Source organism: Lathyrus oleraceus, chromosome 3, assembly GCF_024323335.1.
Source record: "Lathyrus oleraceus cultivar Zhongwan6 chromosome 3, CAAS_Psat_ZW6_1.0, whole genome shotgun sequence".
NCBI classification, from domain to species: Eukaryota; Viridiplantae; Streptophyta; class Magnoliopsida; order Fabales; family Fabaceae; genus Lathyrus; species Lathyrus oleraceus.
The window spans coordinates 33499239-33506751 of record NC_066581.1 but is presented as its reverse complement, the minus strand read 5'-3'; the positions used below and the strand labels follow the sequence as shown (position 1 = coordinate 33506751).

At 29.5% G+C, this 7513-nt stretch overlaps 1 non-coding gene across 1 annotated transcript; it reads right to left on the bottom strand.

The window, feature by feature from the left end:
- Positions 1-2971: 2971 nt before the first annotated feature.
- LOC127132876 (U1 spliceosomal RNA) lies at positions 2972-3132 on the bottom strand. The gene has a single exon (XR_007806882.1). It is a non-coding gene; the product is annotated as a U1 spliceosomal RNA (small nuclear RNA).
- Between the last annotated feature and the right edge of the window lie 4381 nt (positions 3133-7513).

Genomic DNA, 7513 nt, shown 5'->3' with positions numbered 1-7513 from the left:
AGTAGTAAAATCATTTCAGAATGTGCGTGTGTGATACTAACAACATTTTGACATAGTAAAAACCACTTTTAAACTAAGAATAAAATCCCTTTTAAACTAGAGAGCGACATAATATTTGATCTTCCTCACCTTAGTCTATAATATTGTCGATGTGGGACTCATTATTTTGTTGTTGCCACATATGTGTTAGTCCATCGCACTTGGGGTTAGAGCATTGCTTCAATCAATCACTTAACTTGCGTTTAGAAGTTCCGTTGAAATAAAATATAGTGCAAAAATAAAACATGTTCATATAATAGTTTATGAGATGAATCAAGTAAAACATTTGAACTGAAACAAAGATGCAATTCAAAGTAATTGTTCAGGCGATAATAAAAGGAGATTTTGCCTGAAATGCCCCATTTTTTAAAATTTAATCCCAATATACCCCCTTTTGAAAAAAAAATTCAAGTCTACCCCCTTTTGTAGTTGGGCCTCGTCACTTGATCTGACGAGGGGGTGCTGAAAGATATTTTGCCTCATGGGCTCGGCAAATGGAATGACGAGGGAGTGGGCGAATTTTTTTTTCTTCAATGGCTCGTCACTTCAAGTGACGAGCATGTGCAGGCATTCTTTTTTTTTTTTTTTAATTTTAAATAGTATTTAATTAATATTAATAATAATTAATTAATAGGAAGTGGAAATAGAATACTAAATTTATTAAATACTAATAATTGTTAATAATAATAATTAATATAATTGTTTTTTAGACTGAATTTTTTTAATGACTGAAATTTATTAAATTTATAATTTTTTTGTCAAGTCGTTTAATGACTGAAATTTATTCTTTTAGAAGTGAATAAATAAGTTATCGTAAGTTTAAATTCTCACGATTCATATGATGTTTTTGTACAACTATCAACTAAGTTGATTTAACATAATTAAAATTTTATTCTATCTTCTTACAAATAATTAGCCGGTATTCCATATTTGAATAATATTACAATTAAAACCTTTAAAAAGGATAAAATAATAATAAATATTTTGTAAAAAGAAAATTTTTCATATTTAAAACTGTCTAAAAATAAATTAGGTGAATCAATAAATACTCAATTATCAACTATTAACTCCAATTAATAAAAAATAATTTTTTATAACTAAAGGAGAAAAACATGATTATCTAAATTTAATTTCGGTCTTATTTTTAACATAAAAGACAACTTTTATGGAAAATAATAATATGATTGCTAATATATTTTAATTAAATTATTATCGGAGATGATTTTGAAATAAATACATTAAATGTGTCTAAATTTGTTGATATTTATTTATTTAAGATAAAAAAAATTATTATTTTTTGCTTATAATAAAGTTGAAGGGAATAATAATTAATGGTTATTTAAATTAAATTTAAATGTATATTATCTAAATAATCAAATTTTAATAAAAGTTAATTAATTATTTGAGCTCATTTACTCAATTAAATAAAATATAAATAATTATAAGATATAAATTTTAAAACATTGGTTGATATGCCTCCACATAAATCAAAATATCACATCTCTTAATTTTCCAAAACTTTATCTTAGAATCATTTATATTTTATTTAATCAAGCAAATGAGCTCAAATAATTAATTAGTTCTAATTATAAGCTAATTGTTTGAAGAATACAAATTTGAGTTTAAATTAAATAATCATTAATTATTATTTATTTAATTTTTCATGAAACTTTAGATTGCACTCCTTTGAAAGTCAGATCATTACAATAAAAAAATATTTCTTTTTTTTATCTTTTTTCTAATTATGATAATCCATTTTATTTTTTCTATAAGCTACTTATTTAACTTAATTGAGTGTAAGAATCCCAAATAATCCATAATTTTCTTGTAAATCACATTATTTATTTCCTTTTTTATGATATTTTCATTAAAAATTTGATATTTGAAAGTTTTGACATATCCTAATGTTTAAAAACTATTTTAAAAGTCAAATATGCTAACATTACATCATATTCAATGAATTAAAAAAAGTTGATCTAACTTATTAAAAAACTAATACTTAAATTAACATGATAACTTATAAGAAATAAACAAATGGAAAAAAAACTAAGTTAAATACAATGTTTTAAAAGTGGGAGAAAGGGATGAATCAATGGAGTCTCTATTTTAAAGTTTAATTGACACAATCAATTAAATTTAAAAACATTTTATTAAATGATTAAATAAATACATAAATAATTACTAATATTAAATTAAATTTTATACATAAATTATAAATTATTAATCCATTATAAATTTAATATAACAAAATCAATAAAATTAATAATACAATAATAACACAAAAACTATGTAGATTTATGTGGAGGCATATCAATCAATGTTTTTAAAACCTATATTAAAAATCAAATCTGCTAATATTTACATCATAATTCAATGGATTCAAGTTGGTCTAACATATTAATAATACAAAAATTAAAACTATAAATAAAAAAAAGAGTTTTGATATTACAAACATTTACACAAGAATAAAAAAATTGTTGATAAAGATTAAATTTTCCTTTTGTGTTGGCCAAACATAGCACATAACATTAATTAATTATTATTAATATTAATTAAATACTATTTAAAATATTAATTAAATACTATTAATTAATTATTATTAATATTAATTAAATACTATTTAAAAAAAAAAAAAAAAAAAGGAATGCCTGCACATGCTCATCACTTGAAGTGACGAGCCATCGAAGAAAAAAAATTCGCCCACTCCCTCGTCATTCCATTTGCCGAGCCCATGAGGCAAAATATCTTTCAGCACCCCCTCGTCAGATCAAGTGACGAGGCCCAACTACAAAAGGGGTAGACTTGGAATTTTTTTTCAAAAGGGGGTATATTGGGATTAAATTTTGAAAAATGGGACATTTCAAACAAAAACTCTAATAAAAGTTCAAACTATAGCGAATATTATAAATGAGAAAATTTGAACTGGAATTGGGTGGGGGCCGCGCGAACGCAGGCCCCCTCAGCAACAAATTATGATGTAGGCTCCACCACTTGGGTAGACCTTAGGAAAGCACCCCTCCTAAGTGCAATGGAGGTCACAATCCTAGGCCATGGGCCTTCATGATCACCCATCGACCCCATCCAGGTAAGTATGTTGCAACGTTGCATATCACTTTTTATTTATAACCTTCTATCACATTGCATAGGTACAACACTATCGATGTGGGACTAAATGGCTGCTTACAATTTTTTAACAATGCACTAGTCACACTTGAGATCCTTTTTACTTAGAGCTGCGCCCAAACTATTTTTTCTTCTTAAAGCACATGTTTTATCATAGATTAATCAACTGTTATAGGCACTACCTTTGAAACATCCATATCAACAAATCTTGCAATAAAAGATGTTCCAATTTCAAAGCCAACGTTCACTGTTTTCTTCTCTTACACTTTCTTTACATTTTTTATCCAATATTTCTCACAATAATATTACTATACAAATTAGCTCAGTTACCATTAAACAGTAGTTTTTTAGATTCAACAGCAAGTCTATTGTCTCTTGGTGAGAAACACACAATATATAAATGCTAGTATTTATTTGATAACTATGACCTGATGCCATTTCCCTTAGTATCTGCTTATCTTTGAATATGCTTCAACTGTTCCATAACCTGTTTTTTCCAATTTATTTACTACAACTTTCAGTCATTGTTTGTGGATTCATACCAAATATTCATATGGTGCTGTGTGTTTGAGCTCTTATTCCACTTCAATGTTCCATTTTGATTATTAATCCAAGAAGTTTAAGTATATATACATGCAGACACTTTCCTTGTGCACACCACTTCATCCTTCTCTTCAATTCTAGGTAATTTTTCCTCAATTGCTCCCATCAGTTCCTTAAAAGCAAAGATGTGATAGTTCTGTGTTTGAAATTTTTGTAGATGTATATCGGTACAGTCGATGAGTTTTATAATATTGTTCACTGTGATTATCCAATAACACTAGTTATCATGATGTTTCAAAATTTTGCAAGTTGTATTTAGGTTTTCGGGTTATTGTTGTGTGCAAGTTATGCAATCAAATTTTATTTAACGATATCAAGTGCACAAGCTGTCTCTGATGCTTGGTAGCTGAGCCGTTGCCATGATCATCAATACAATAGGTTTGTGAACAACGTAGGTTCGATTTCTTCATTACATCATGTTATTTGGTTTTATACTCTTCTCATGATATTGTGATTTTCCAATCAATGTAATTGTAATTACTTGGTAGGTTTGATTTCTTCATTACATCATGTTTTTGGTTTTATACTCTTCTCATGGTATTGTGATTTTCCAATCAATGTAATTGTAATTACTTGCAGCACCATTTGATATCACTGAACCATATTTCAAATCTTAACCATGGTTTGATAAAAATGAATATGAAAGCAATATAAAAAAAGTGGCTCAAACAAAAATGTATGAATATAAACATCTTATCTATAAGTGAGATCAATTTTCCTCAATTTTTATTCGAAAACCGTAAACAAGTGAGTCGAAATTGAAATATGTTAATTTTCAAGACAATATTACACAGGATCAATGAAATAAGAAAAATGAGAGGACAGAGCATAAAACTAACTTCTGCCAAACAATTTTGTTCTTACTCTCTTCAGCTGAACAAAAAGATTCTCTTTAGTTCTGCCGAAGTACACCCCAAAAATTGCAGACTAACAAACTCAAGCAACTATTTGGCAAAATATCTCATCCTGACATTTGATTATTGTGAGCGATTCCGCAGTCTAGTGCATTTGACGGCTTGATCTGAACCAAATAAAACCGAGCACGAGTCTAGATCCATTCAGGCATATATGTGCACCTATAACAGACAAGGCTTCCTTGCAGTTTAATATCTAGCCTCTCAATTCTTTCAATCCTTTCCACAGCACCTACATAAATAAATGTTAAGAAGCATAAGCTGATAAATTTTGAAAAATTTATCACAAATAACACCCTGCTAGTATATTGAAATTCAAAACAGTTGGAGGAAAAAAAGATGTTTTCACCTTTTTCAATAGAAAGGAATTAAAAATAAAAACTGAAAAATGATGAGTTATGTTTATAAATAGACATGCAATAGTTTTCACACTATGATACTGATACATACATATTAAAACACCAAATCCTAATTTTGAAAATATACAAAAACTAGTAAGAAATTATAGTTTTTTTTCAGTAAGAGAATCACAAATTTAGTTTAATCATAACGGTCAGAGACATAAGAAACTAAAAAAAAAAGTTACTAGGAAGTAAACTAATTTAATATCTATAAAAAAATAGAAAAGCACTAATTTATTCTATAACCCTTTTTGCTTAGCCATGTAAAGATGTACACATTAAGTCCAGATAGTATGTAAAAATGTGAAAAACCCCAAAAACTTTACCATGTAAAGATACAGACTATTTAGCTTTTCTAATTGAGAAATATGAGTGCAACTACTATAAAACAGAAAAAAGAGCAAGGAATTAGCTTGTTCTCAAAAGATTTTCTATATTTTGAACAGAAGGTAAAAAAAACCTTTTATATCTCTTCTTCGATCCACATGGACAGGGGGCATTCCTGCTAATTTGTCCACTTTTAGCCAAATTAGACCTTGCAAGATCCAATGGATTTGTACCAACCAGCTTTTGGAGCTAGAGAACAAAAAAAAAATACGAATGGTTACACAGATTATTTGATACAGCAAAGTAATCCTCTTATCTCATCAGATTATGCATATGCTCATAAACCCACAAATACTTGGTTATCAAAGAAATTGATTATTGACTTTGGTTTGCATGCATTATATTATTTACATATAGGCACCCAAATCATGCAAACAATGAAACCAACTCTCAATGAAATATCAATACCAACAACAAAAACGACGAAAAAATACATAACAGACACATAAACATGTATTTTTTTAACTATGGTGTGATGTCTCACAATACATTTCCAGTAACATGAATCAACATCAAGGATACAGTTTGTGATGGATCTCAACAGAAGAACATAATGCATGGGTTTGGAAACTGCAATCATCACACTGTGACCTCGCGACAAATCAAGCTACGCAGTGACATCATGACTTGACCGCCGTCACTGGAAAGGAAGGAAGACAGAACCACGTCCCTCATATCAAGGTTACCAGAGTTCGTCTCTTCATTTCCTTCCGAAGATCCATCTGTATTCCCTTTAGTAGAGGCTCCAAAGGGTTCATGACACTCTCTATATAACCCTCTAAATATCTAGAACTATTGTTAAGTACAAAAATATTAGGGTTGGGTCGATTAACCTCTAAAGTGTCAACACTCATCCAACACTTGGCCTTCTCTTTCCTACCCTCCATTTTTCCCTAACATACATTTTTACCAACCACCGAGTTGAAGATGAACTATCTCTTAAAAGATTATATATCTTGTATTGGCACCGTTTCCACGTTACAAATACCCATCAGTTTACCACCGTATTTGCTCGTCGCAAACCTTTTTAAAAAATCTCCAGGATTTCACAATATCTTACCTCATTTCATCCTCACCGAGCCCGCTTTCCATTTTACATCCGCATCAGGTTTCCCCCTATTTATTTGCCTTTTGCAAATGTTATTGGCCTCTTGTCAGTTTTTTATTCGTAAGTTCTCTCTGCCTTTTTCATGAGAAACAATCATAATATATCTTTCTTCCAACTGTCGTGCTAAGGTTATTCAATTTCTTTCTAGCCATTGTTTTGATGTTATTTAATATTTTTTCAATTGTCATGCTGATGTTATTTAATATCTTTCCATCCACCGTGATGATGTTATTCAATTTCTTTTCAGTCGTGGTGCTGATGATTCAGTATCTTTCCAGCCGTCATACTAATGTTATTCAATATCTTTCCAGTCGTCGTACTAATGTTATTCAATATCTTTTCATCCTCCATGATGATGGTATTTATTTGCTTTCCAGTTGTCATGCTGATGTTTTTCCAAGCTCACTTTACAATCGCAGTACTTATGAGTTGATGATGATTAGTTTTTATCCCAGACGCAGTACTGATGAGTTCATGATGATTAATTTTTATCACAGTTGCAGTATTGATTTCGATCATATCTTGCTTCCAATCGCAAAGTTGATGATGATCAGTTTTTACCCTCTAACCACATAGTTGATGATAATCAGTTATTATCCCATTTTGTCTCCAACCGCATAATTGACGATGAACATTTTTTTACCTCAATCACAAAACTGATGTTGATCGTTGTTTTTTCCAGTCAGTGTTAGCATCATACAATTCACTATCTCGCTCATAGTGCTTATAATTAGTCTTTCTTTCAATCCCCGTAGTGTTTTCTCTTCATCTCTTGCACAAGAAACTTTCATCTCGCCCATTGTTACTTAATCTGGAAGATTGCTTGAATTCGAAGAAATGGGCAAAGTTGGAATAAAAAGAAGATTTCATTCATGTATTGGAAATTCATGGTACAATGCATATTGCTTGAGATACAAATCAAAATAAGGGATTACAAG